The sequence below is a fragment of the Pinus tabuliformis genome, chromosome 9, assembly GCF_031772625.1.
Source record: "Pinus tabuliformis cultivar Carrire ecotype Pingquan chromosome 9, CPIR1, whole genome shotgun sequence".
Classification (NCBI taxonomy): Eukaryota; Viridiplantae; Streptophyta; class Pinopsida; order Pinales; family Pinaceae; genus Pinus; species Pinus tabuliformis.
In genome coordinates, this window is record NC_142307.1 from 64086657 (window position 1) to 64098943 (window position 12287).

Genomic DNA, 12287 nt, shown 5'->3' on the forward strand with positions numbered 1-12287 from the left:
ATTCATGGAAAATCAACTGATTTCCATGATCAACAATTTTCCCTACAACAAATTGTTTTTCCCCAAGCTCTCCACCAATCCACTAGAACTCCCAACGAATCTCGTTGCCAAGCCAGTCAAGACCACATCTCCATGTCTTCAACTGAACCCTCTGCTCCATGATCTAGACACCCACAACTCCCTCTAAGTTGCTTCGTTGTGCACACTCTAATTCACTGACACTCAAAGTAGCTCAAACCTGGTTCTGATACCATGTTGTGTTTCCACGATATTGGTGTTTAGGATAGAATCGTAAATCATTGATGCTACCAAACCAAATATCGCAATGAAACTACTTTGCATGACAGAATATAAACAGCAGTAAATCTACTAGTGCACAAAATATACACAATTTTGTACAATAACCCAACTTCATTATATTAATAAACCTGAATAATACAACAGTCTAGGACTCTTGTACCATGGATAATGGCCCTCAAATATCCATAAGTAAAACATACAAAAATTGGGGCTTGGTATCAATCCATCGATAACCAATCTACCTTCAAAAAGATACTAGTTTCGGTGAAGGCTAAGTCCTACCATTGAGGAGGTTCATATTCGTACAAAGATTGAAACGGGTCATCTTCGCAGAGGTGTGATACATTGAATTGTACCACCACTCAGCGAGGTGTAACCATTGAGCCCACTTATTTTTCTTATCTGTTGCATAACAACGAAGGTAAGCTTCTAAGCATTTATTGACAGTCTCGGTTTGTCCATCTGTTTGAAGATGATATGTTGAACTCATGTTGAGGTATGTCCCAACATGTTTAATGAGTTCCTTCCAGAAATTCTGTTAAATTATGGTATGTTCTATGCTTAAGAGAAATTTTCAAATCTTCTTATTAGCCCAATATCAATTTCCAGAACTGCAATCACATCAACAAGATAGTAAAACATAGATAGAACATAAATGTAAACAGTAGAAGACAAGCCAAGACATTAGACACAAGATGTGGCACCAGCCAAGGACAAACCGCAATGCAGGGAAACCCTTTGATCAATTCTTCTTATATTCTTCAATAATTTAGCAGAGAGAGATAGTACAATTACACAATTCTGTAATTTTATGACAGCAGCAACTAAACCCTAACCAGTGAAGTCAAAGCTGGTCAAACAGCTCACAAATGACCTCAAGTCAACCTTGATCAACTCAGCGTCCAACAGAAATGATAGGCAACCTAGAACAGTCCAAGAAAGATGGTCAAACAGTGGTCCACGCATGTGCATCTCTGCGGTCAGCCCTCAACAGCCAATGTTGGTCAAATGTATGGTCAAACAGGTCAACGCTTTGCTGCCCAGAAATGAGACTAGCTTAGGAGACGCTGCCCAAACCAAAACCGCAATCAAACAGTCCTCTTTGCTGGTTAATGCAGTCAAAATACAACCCTGCTGCTCCACGGTCTACCATAGTCAACGTTGCCCTAGATCAGACATGTGTCCTTCCTTCTTCCCACGTGTGAGTGTCTTCCTTCTCCTACGCATACCAAATAGACTAGGAAAGAGAGGAATGAGATGATGAGATAAGTGCCATAATGCCACAAGGTCTCCTCCTTTTATATGCCACGTTGAGGCTAAGCTGGGGGTGTGAAACATTGTTTTGCTTGCTGGTCGACCTTGACAAATTGTCAAGAAATACAAATAAATTCATATCTCCATGAATACATGTTAGAATCGGATGATCGTTAGATCAATCCTACACCTCTCGATGAAAGGAATCCAAGAAAAATATCAACTGCGATAAATAAGGTGACCCACAAGGGGTTTGGCCCTAGTTGCCAATTTTAACACTCCCTCTCAACTAGGGAGAACTCCATCTGCCTGTCGATACTATCTCTGCCATCAATGCACTGCCTTGCATTGCTTTGCTCTGTTGAACTATGAAGAAGAAGAAGTGATCGAGAATGTATCATACTGTTGTAGCGGCTACAACCACCCTCCAAAATTTTGCCTTAGCCTGTTTTGGAGCTTCACTACCAACCTTCACAGCAGCTTGCCTTGCTTCGTCAAGTCCTCAAGCTTCAGTGTCTTTCTTGCTCAAAGGCAGCCTGTCGATCACAATTTGATCTTTTCCCTTCACAGTCTGTTCACCCAAACTTGGTCCAGCTGCACGCTGAGCAGAACAACCTGTTGGGCTCCAAGATTGCGCAATCCTACCAGCCAACCCTCCCAGCAATATTTGCGCAAATTTTCCCAGCAGCAGGTTGTTCAGCCCAGGATTTGTGCAAATCTGGGCAGCAGTCAACTGCTCAGCCTAGAAATTGCGCAAATCTCCTGGGCAGCCAGCCCAGCTCCCAACCAAAAATGCGCATTTTTCTCCAGCAGTCAAGCAGTCTCTTGCATGTGCAGCTAAGTTGATTGGTTCCTTCCAGGACTGAGCAAAACAAACATGCTTGCATGGGTCGTTTCTCCCAAGGCAACATACAAAGGCATCCCTTGTTTCAAGGATCTATGTTTAGCAGTTAGAGGTTACATGCAAGGAACAATTCAAAAACCTCCCTCCAAGTGTCGGTTCCCCTAGATTTGTGGCATGTGCGTCACAACCTCGATGTTATCAAAACTCGTCAACCGCACGCTGCAGAGCTCATTCCTCACATCAACCTTGTAGCTCTGACATCCCACATCACATCTAGGAGTAGTCGGCACATTCAGCTCAGTGGTTTTGGGGTGTGTTGCATTTCTGTTGCTTTTTGTGTTTTCGCTTGTGGGAGTATTGTTTGCTTGATTTCTTTGAATGCTTGTTGTCATTTACATGTATGCTAGCTTGTCCTAACTCTGTTTCAGTTTTCGATGTTGTCGCATGCATGAAACTGTTTTACACGGAATTTCGCCCAATCAGAAAATTGCCTCACCCACATGCATGTTGATCTATTTGTTGAATATTTCATTCATGCTTTGCATGCATTGTTAATCACTTCTTCTATCACTTAGTATCGCCATGCATTCACTGACTTGCTTTCAGTTGCCCGTCGGCGAGTCGGGCCAACCTTGGCCCGGGCTTTGCTTTCACCAAGGCTGCATTGCGCAATCTGAGAAAGGAAGGCTCACCTTCCTCTCCAGATTTGCGCATTCTTGCCCAACACTGGCCTCCAGGGCTGTTTTGCGCATTTCTGGAGGACAATGGCTGCTTGGCTCAAGAAATTGCGCAAATTTGTCCTTGGGCCAGCAGTCCTTCCCAACTGGAATTGTGCAATGCGCAATCCCAGCAGTCAGCAGCCAAACTGGATTGTACATTGCACAGTTCCAGCAGTTAGTCAGTCTCTCAGCATCCCAGACTGTGCCTTGTGCAGTCTTGGCAGTCGGCCTCCCGACCTCCCAACCGAAATTGTGCAACCTTCATGATCATTCACCCAAGTATGTTGCAAGTCAATTCTCATGTTCATTCTGGTTTTCGACTGACAGATTGCTTGCTATGAGTGTTTCCATGTCTCCAGGTATCGCAGGTGTTCATCTGCCTCTTAGCAGTACATGTACAATGATTTCCAGGAGAGCAGAGACGAAGACACCGTTCAGAGCACACTTGGGGATGTAGTCGATCAAGTGTCCATGGACTTGCCTACCCACGAAGATGCCAAGTTGTTCGTAGACAAGGACATCAAACAGCAGCATCATGAACAACAGCTGAAGGCAGCATATCGAATGTAGCGAATGCAAGAGGAAGGTTGTTGACAACATAGAGGCGGAACAAAGTTGTAAGATCAAGCAGATCCACTGATAATGAAAGCAACCTTGGAGACTCAGGCTATGAAGTGATGGCACGACATGAAGATCGCATGAAGGCAGAAGATGGAACAAAGAAGGAGTTGCATGTGCTAAAGCAGCAACTCAGGAAGAACATGCAGCTGCATAGACAAACGATTGAGTTGCAACAGGAATAGGAACAGTAGTGGGTGCAACATGCACTCACGGAGGACATTGTGCCCGTACAAGTTAAGGATCCATCCCAGCAGCTGACACAGAGCAGACATGGTGAGCAGTGTTGTTGATCGCATTCAAATGATCCAGCAGCATACATGTCGTTGAGTGCATGCATGCAATCCAACCCATTCAACACACTCACCAAGGCAAAGCCAAGAAGCAAGTCCAACTGGGGCTGAACATGCACTTCGGCAAGTTGATGCGCATGACCACCAGCACACACTTGAAAATTAGCGCAAACATTATGCATCAGTGTGTTGTCGATTCAAGTTCAACCGTACCCAAAAAGGCCATGCACATGTTAGCAGACGAGTTGGATGAAGGGGTCGAACCAATGCACCAGTTGCAACAGAGGCAAGAGTTCACTTCAACAAGATGTCAGCATGAGGTACGTGCACGCCATCACGGACGACCAAGCTTGGCATCAGCTCACGAGCTTCACCATCACAAGCATGTCAAAGAGTTGGTCTCAACACAGGGGACCGAGTGTCAGTGATGTCTTGCAAGGCTTACTCAAGCCATGTTGTCTCACATGAGTACATGTGCATTGTAATGTTGAGTCATGTCAAGTGTAAGTTGAGTCCCAACAGTTGGATGTAACAGTCATAGAGTAGGTGAAGAGTCATGAGGGTAGTTGAACTGTCACAAAGGGGAATGCCAAGGGTCACCCCACCCTTTGCTACAAATAGTCCCTCATAACTCATTGTATGGGCTTTTGGTCAACCAAGCTTGTACTAAGACTATCTTAAAGAAGGCTTGGACAGTATTGTAACGCACCTTGGCTTCTCCACTGCATGGAGCTAGTACATCTCTTTGGAGGAGCAGGTGGATGTGGTTGTAACATTCCACAGTTGGGGCTAGCAGGTTTACATGGTGTATTGTATGATTGTGACCTACACTTCTTTAATAATAAGAGCTAGCACATTTTAATGCATTTGTTGTTATTGTAGTTGGACTGTTCCGGTTGCCTTAATGATATATGTTGTTTAACTTACGTACTTGTATATGAACTGATTTTTACGCAATTATATGAATCTTGTTGTTAATGTGTTGCATATGTTGTTAATGTTGTCATCGTTTGTGTCGACTACTCTACCGGACATCAGACAGACCTTTCTCATGAACCTTGCTATATCAACCGTCACACTCGTCTCGGACTGATCCATGAGTGTTGTTTGTGTTATCTTACCTTATATGTTGTGACTGTCACATTTGAGTCAACTGCTCCGCCAGAAGCTGTGCATGTCCTTTGTGTGGTGTGTTCCTAGCCGAGTTACGACTGATCCCTTTCAACCTGGAACTCACCTTCACCTTCCTCTCCCTTCAAAGTGTTGGAACCTCCCGTACACATTCCTTGACTCTCTGCATCAGTCACACCCTTGCTACTAATAGAGTTATCTTACTTGCCTCTGTGTGACATCACGGTCAAGGCATTACCTTACAACCCATTGCTAGGACTCCTACACCAAACGGTCTAAGGTCTAATTGGGACTTCTTACCGAGGAGATCCCCTTAAAATGTTGGCAGGTCCAGCACTGTCAACACATACCATCCTCTATTGACTCGAAGTCAGTCCTAGATAAAAGAGTGTCTAATAGCACTCTTACTGACCCGAAGTCAGTCCCAATGACGAGAATGTGTCATACCACTCTTACTGATCCAAAATCAGTTCCAAATAAAGAGAGCGTCTCATACCACTCTTACTGATCCGAAATCAGTTCTAAATAAAGAGTGTCTCATATCACTCTTACTAACCTCAAGTCACTTCTAAAAGAGAGTGAGTTATATCACTCTTACTGACCCGAAGTCGGTTCCAATTGATCCCAGATCAATGTCATCCTAGCATAGGGAGTACAGTAGATACACGATGCGTCCATCGGTACTAATATGGTCCCTATCATCATTTCCCTACTCATTGGCCAAATGAGAGGTACTTCCCATCAGTCCCAGACTGCACGGGTAGGATGTCTCAGCGAGCGAAGGATGAACCACTCTTCCTGCCTACATGTCGCCATGGGGTATCACAAGGGAAGGCTAAACCACTCACCCTGTACATAGCAAACCACTAGGGGAAGGTTGAATCACCCTATGGTTTCTCATCGCTCCAAGAAGTACCCCAAGCCCCCCGGAGGTCCCAAAGATCAATGTATGTATCATATAGGACTCTCATAAGAGGGTCTCTCCACGATTCCTAGTCATTCTCAGAAAGTCAAGAATTTGACCTTTCCCAAGGGCGTCGTCAAAATGTCGGCGACCTGCTCATCAGTCCCAATATGATGGAGCCTTATTTCTCCTCGTTGTACCATATCTCGGATAAAGTGGTACCTAATATCGATGTGCTTGGAGCGATCATGAAATACGGGATTCTCAGATAAACGAATCCCACTTTGGTTGTTGCATAGGATCACGGTAGTATCCAGTGTATGACCAAATAGCTCACTAAAGAGCTTCCATAACCAGACATCTTCACAGGGGGCCATACTCGCAGCAATGTACTCGGCCTCAGCAGTGCTCAAAGCCACCGACTTTTGCTTCCTGCTCATCCAAGAAATCGAAGCAGAACCCAAAGAGAAATAGCACTCGGAAGTGCTCTTTCAGTCCACCACACTGCCTGCCCAATCAGCATCGGAATAACCATGCAGCCTCACATCTCTGGCAGTGTATCTTAGTCCATGAGTGATTGTGCCCCGAAGATATCTCAGAAGATTCTTGGCACCAATCCAATGTGAGTGATGAGGCTCAACCATATATTGGCTCAACGTGTTGACTGCAAAACATATATCCAGACGGGAGTTCACCAAGAACATCAATGCTCCTATGAGTTGACGATACTCAGAAGCATTTCCCAAAACAGGTCCGACAGCACTACCGCATAACTTCTTGAAGTTAAGCTCCATCGGGGTAGTCACGGGCTTGCAATCCACCATACCAAATCTCTCCAATATCTTCACCACGTATTTTCCTTGAGATAGGAAAATTTCTCCTGGCTTTTGCCAGACCTCCAGCCCTAGGAAATAGTGCATCAGTCCTAGGTCCTTCATCTCAAATTCGGAAGCTAACTCCCTCTTACATTTATGGATGAGGATATGCACCTGTCAAAAAGAGGTCGTCAACATACAGCACCAGTATGAGAGCCTTATCATCTTCAAACTTAAAGTAAAGGTCTAGATCGGCTTCACTCCTAGTCAATCCCAGCTTCATCAAATAGCTATCGATCCTCTCATACCAAGCTCGGGATGCTTGCTTCATCCCATAGAGAGCTTTCTTCAACCTGCATACATGAGATTCCCATTTATGAATCTCAAACCCCTCGAGTTGTTCCACATAGACTTCCTCTTTAATTGAACCATGCAAGAACACAGTCTTGACATCCATCTGATGTAGGTTCCATCCTTGCGAAGCAGCAAGGGCTATGATTAAGCGGATGGTGATGTATCAAGCAACAGGTGCAAATATCTAATCATAATCTACACCTTCCTTTCGAGAGAACCCTCGAGCAACAAAGCGAGCCTTATACTTTTCAGCACTTCCATCAGCACCATGCTTGATTTTATAAAGCCATTTCGAAGTGAAAATTGTTTTGTCCTGAGGTTTGGGGACCACATCCGAGACATCATTCTTCATAATGGACTCATATTCTTCATTCATAACATCCTTCCATACTTGATGCTTCACGGCTTCTTCAAATGATGAAGGCTCATTTTGAATGATGGTGCTCATAATGGTCAAGTATCCCTAATACCTGGTCGGCGTCTTGCTTTCACGGAAAGTCCCTCTACGTGCAATATGTCTCTCGGCATCTTCAAAAGTCCCCCTAAGCCATGAGGGCCTCTTCCTAGAAGAGGAAGGCTCTTGCGGAGGGGGATCAAGAGGATCCATATGTTCTTCAACATCGGGCATTGTTTCATCTTCCTTCTCATCCGGCTTCTTGGTGTCAGCTTCTTTATCTTTCCTTAAAATAGCAAGATTGTCAACCTTGCTAAGAGCCATATCTTCGTCAAAGGTTTCATCATGACTTATTTCGACTTCCCTTTTGACCAACCACACAAATTCTATAGCCCTTAGAATTTTCGCTATAGCCCACAAAGATTCCCTTCTTTCCAAATGCACCCAATTTACTTCTTTTCTCTTTCGGCAAATGAAAATATACAGGACTTCCAAAAATTCTAAAATAGGAGACATCAGGTTTCTTACCAGTGAACATTTCTTCGGGACTCGTGGAATCCAATGCTTGATGAGGGTATTGGTTTTGAACATATATGGCGGTATTCGCAGCTTCGGCCCATAGAAACTTCGGAAGCCTTTGATCATGGAGCATGGAACGAACAACTTCCATAATCGTACGGTTCTTCCTTTCAACCACACCATTATGCTCAGGAGTGTATGGTGTTGTGGTCTCCCTATTAATGCCAGCTTATTTTCAAAAGTCATAGAACTCATTGGATTCATACTCAATCCCATTATCAGTCCTTAAAATCTTGATCCTCTTCTCGGTTTGATTCTCGATCAAGGCTTTGAAGAGCGGAACCAAGAGAACACTTCATCCTTCTTTTTCAAGAAGTATATCCAAGTGTTGCGAGAATAATCATCTGTAAAAGTGAGATAATATAGATATCCTCCCAAAGAGTTCATGGGTATCATACCAGATATGTCGGAGTGAACCAACTGCAAAATGTCGAAGGTCTTGCTATGGCTTGAGAGGAATGGTCCCCTTTTGAGCTTTCCTTCGGCACATCCCGAACATACACCTTCATGCTCTACTTTGAACTCGGGCATCCTTGTCACCATTTGTCTTACATCGGGTAGAGCCTTATAATGAAGGTGGGAAAACATCCAGTGCCATAGTTTAGACTGTAGAGATGTGTCGCAAGACATGACTCCCAACGAACTTCCTCCAACTTGATATAAAGAGTCAACCCAGAATCCAAGAGTGAAAGCATCTTTAAAATTCTTTTTCCAAACATGTACCTTGCCATCAATGAATGCTACCTCGTAGCCTTTGTCTTCCATTGCCGAAATGGACAACAGGTTCTTCTTGAGATCAGGTACGTATAAGACCTCTTGCAAATGAATTATGTTACCATGATTTAATTGAAGAGTAACATTCCCTACACCCTTTACGGGATAGGTGGAATTGTCTCCAATAATAATCTCCAAGTTTGTCTTCTTTTCTATCAGATTAGAGAGAGCTTCCTTGTAACTAGTGAAGTGCCTTGAGGTACCACTATCAATAAGCCAATTTCCCAACGAGTCCGTAGGAGAGGTAGTAGAGAGGGTCGATATCAGATAATACTCATCTCGCTTATTGTTAACAACATTTGATTCATACCTAGAGTTCCTTGCTTTCTTGGAGGGTTGACCATGTTAGATAAACTTGACCCTATGGTGGAGTTAAGGTTATGTCAATAGTTATGGTTAACAGTTGTGGTTTTGGGCACCTAGTATTGGTGACTCATGGTATTGAGCCCATGGTATTAAATGTAGTTGAAGCCCTTAAAAGGCTTGTGTATTCTCCTTTGTAGGTAGCCATGGTTGAGAGGTGAAAGCTCAGGTTGTTGGCCGGCTTGGCTGTGTTTTAGCCAAGGACAATAATAGATCTATTGTTGGTTGGTTTTTCCCCAATTGGGGTTTTCCAGATAATCATGGCGTACATGGTTTGTATGTGTATTTCTTGATTGTTATATTTATTTCTCTTGAACCCTAACAAAAGTTATGGTTAACAGTTGTGGTTTTGGGCACCTAGTATTGGTGACTCATGGTATTGAGCCCATGGTATTAAATGTAGTTGAAGCCCTTAAAAGGCTTGTGTATTCTCCATTGTAGTTAGCCATGGTTGAGCGGTGAAAGCTTAGGTTGTTGGCCGGCTTGGCTGTGTTTTAGCCAAGGACAATAATAGATCTATTGTTGGTTGGTTTTTTCCCAATTAGGGTTTTCCAGATAATCATGGTGTACATGGTTTGAATGTGTATTTCTTGATTGTTATATTTATTTCTCTTGAACCCTAACAGACAACTTCCTTGATTTCCGGCATTCCTCTTTCCTTTGCCATTGAACCTGCCATTCCTTTGATTGTCGTTGGAGTTGCCCCTAGAATGATTTTGATCATCATCATGTGATGTGCCCTTTCTATTTGGACACTCCCTTGCATAGTGGCCAAATTTATTGCAAACGAAGCATCATCCCTTCCTTCCACCCTTTGATCGGAGCTTTCCTTTGAAATGACCTTTAGACCCATAATTATTTCTCCTTTTCGCATTAGAGGAGAAAGCAGTGGGGTTGCCTTTGTTTGAAGGCATTTCTTGCTCCACCATCCTTGTCTCTTCTTAAATGCATCTCGACATCAATTCTTCAGATCCTGGAATACGATCATTGTTGAGAAGAGTGATTCTAAATATATACCATTCGAATGGGAGCCCTCCAAGGGTAGTGATAGTTAGTTCCCTATCAAGAATGACTTCTCCAATCGATAGGAGATCATTCTTGATCTCAGTGATCTTTAAGAAGTAGGATTGAATATCCTCGTCCTTGCCCTTCTTAATATCCTTCAGCTTATTCTTGAGGAATAAAACTTGATTTGCATCACTAACTTTAGACAAGCTTACCAGTTTGTCATAGATATCCTTGGAGGTGTTTAACTCGGAAATGTAGGCCACCAGACGCTTGTCAATAAAGTCTCGGATAATCTTCTTCGCTTTGACTTCACCCTTAGTGTACTTGTTCTTTGTAGCAGTGGGTGCATTTGATGGAGGCTCCGTAATTCTACCCCTCACATAGTCCAACACTTCTTGCTCTTCCAATGTCAGAGCAAGATACATCTTCCATCTGTAATAGTCAGACTTCTCACGAAGCTTATCTTCAGTCGGGAAGTGAGATGAAGAACCCATGAAGCCTTTTGACCTTTCCAACTATCTTCGATGATTGCTCTTTCACTCTTGCTTGGGCTTTGTCTTCACCTCAGCTCGGATACCATGTTAAATTATGGGATATTCTATGGTTAAGAGCAATTTACTTCAAATCTTCTTATTACCCCAATATCAATTTCCATTATGGGATATTCTATGGTTAAGAGCAATTTACTTCAAATCTTCTTATTACCCCAATATCAATTTCCATAATTGCAATCACATCAACAAGATAGTAAAATGCAAATAGAACATAAATGTAAACAGTAGAAGACAAGTCAAGACAATAGACACAAGATGTGGCACCAGCCAGGGACAAACCCCAATGCAGGGAAACCCTTTTATCAATTCTTCTTATATTCTTCAATAATTCAGCAGAGAGATAGTACAATTACACAATTCTGTAATTTTATGACAGCAACAACTAAACCCTAACCAACAAAGTCAAAGTTGGTCAAACAGCTCACAAATGACCTCAAGTCAACCTTGGTCAACTCGGCCTCCAATAGCAATGATAGGCAACCCAAAACAGTCTAAGAAAGATTGTCAAATAGTGGTCAATGCATGTGCAGCTCTGCGGTCAGCCCTCAACAGTCAACATTGGTCAAATGTATGGTCAAACAAGTCAACGCTTTGTTGCCCAAAAATGCGGCTAGCCTAGGAGAGGTTGCCCAAACCAAAACCACAGTCAAACAATCCTCTTCATTGATCAACACAGTCAAAATACAACCCTGCTGCTCCACAGTCAACCCTAGTCAACGTTGCCCTAGATCAGATCTGCGTCCTTCCTTCTTCCCACGTGTGAGTGTCTTCCTTCTCCTATGCATACCCAATAGACTAGGACAGAGAGGAATGAGATGATGAGATGAGTGCCATAATGCCACAAGGTCTCCTCCTTTTATATGCCACATTGAGGATAAGCTGGGGGTGTGAAACATTGTTTTGCTTGTTGGCCGACCTTGACAAATTGTCAAGAAATACAAATAAATTCATATCTCCATGAATACATGTCGAAATTGGATGATCGTTAGATCAATCCTCCACCTCTTGATGACAGGAATCCAAGAAAAATATCAGTTGCCATAAATAAGGTGACCCACATGGAGTTTGGCCCTAGTTACCAATTTTAACAAATTCCCTTTAAATTTGGCATCTCTATCAATAACAATGACTTTGGGAGAACCATGTAATTTGTAAACATTTTTACAAAACATCTCAATAATCTCTTTGGTTGAATCTGATTTCTTCATCCCTATAAAGTGTGCATATTTTGTGAGTCTATCGACTACTACGAGAATTTTGTCCTTTCCACCTAACATGGGTAATCCCTCAATAAAATCCCACTTTTGATTAGGAATATTCAAGGGATAGAGTAGGTCAAGGGTCGTAACACTTTCACTTTTATTCCTTCGGCACTGATCACAT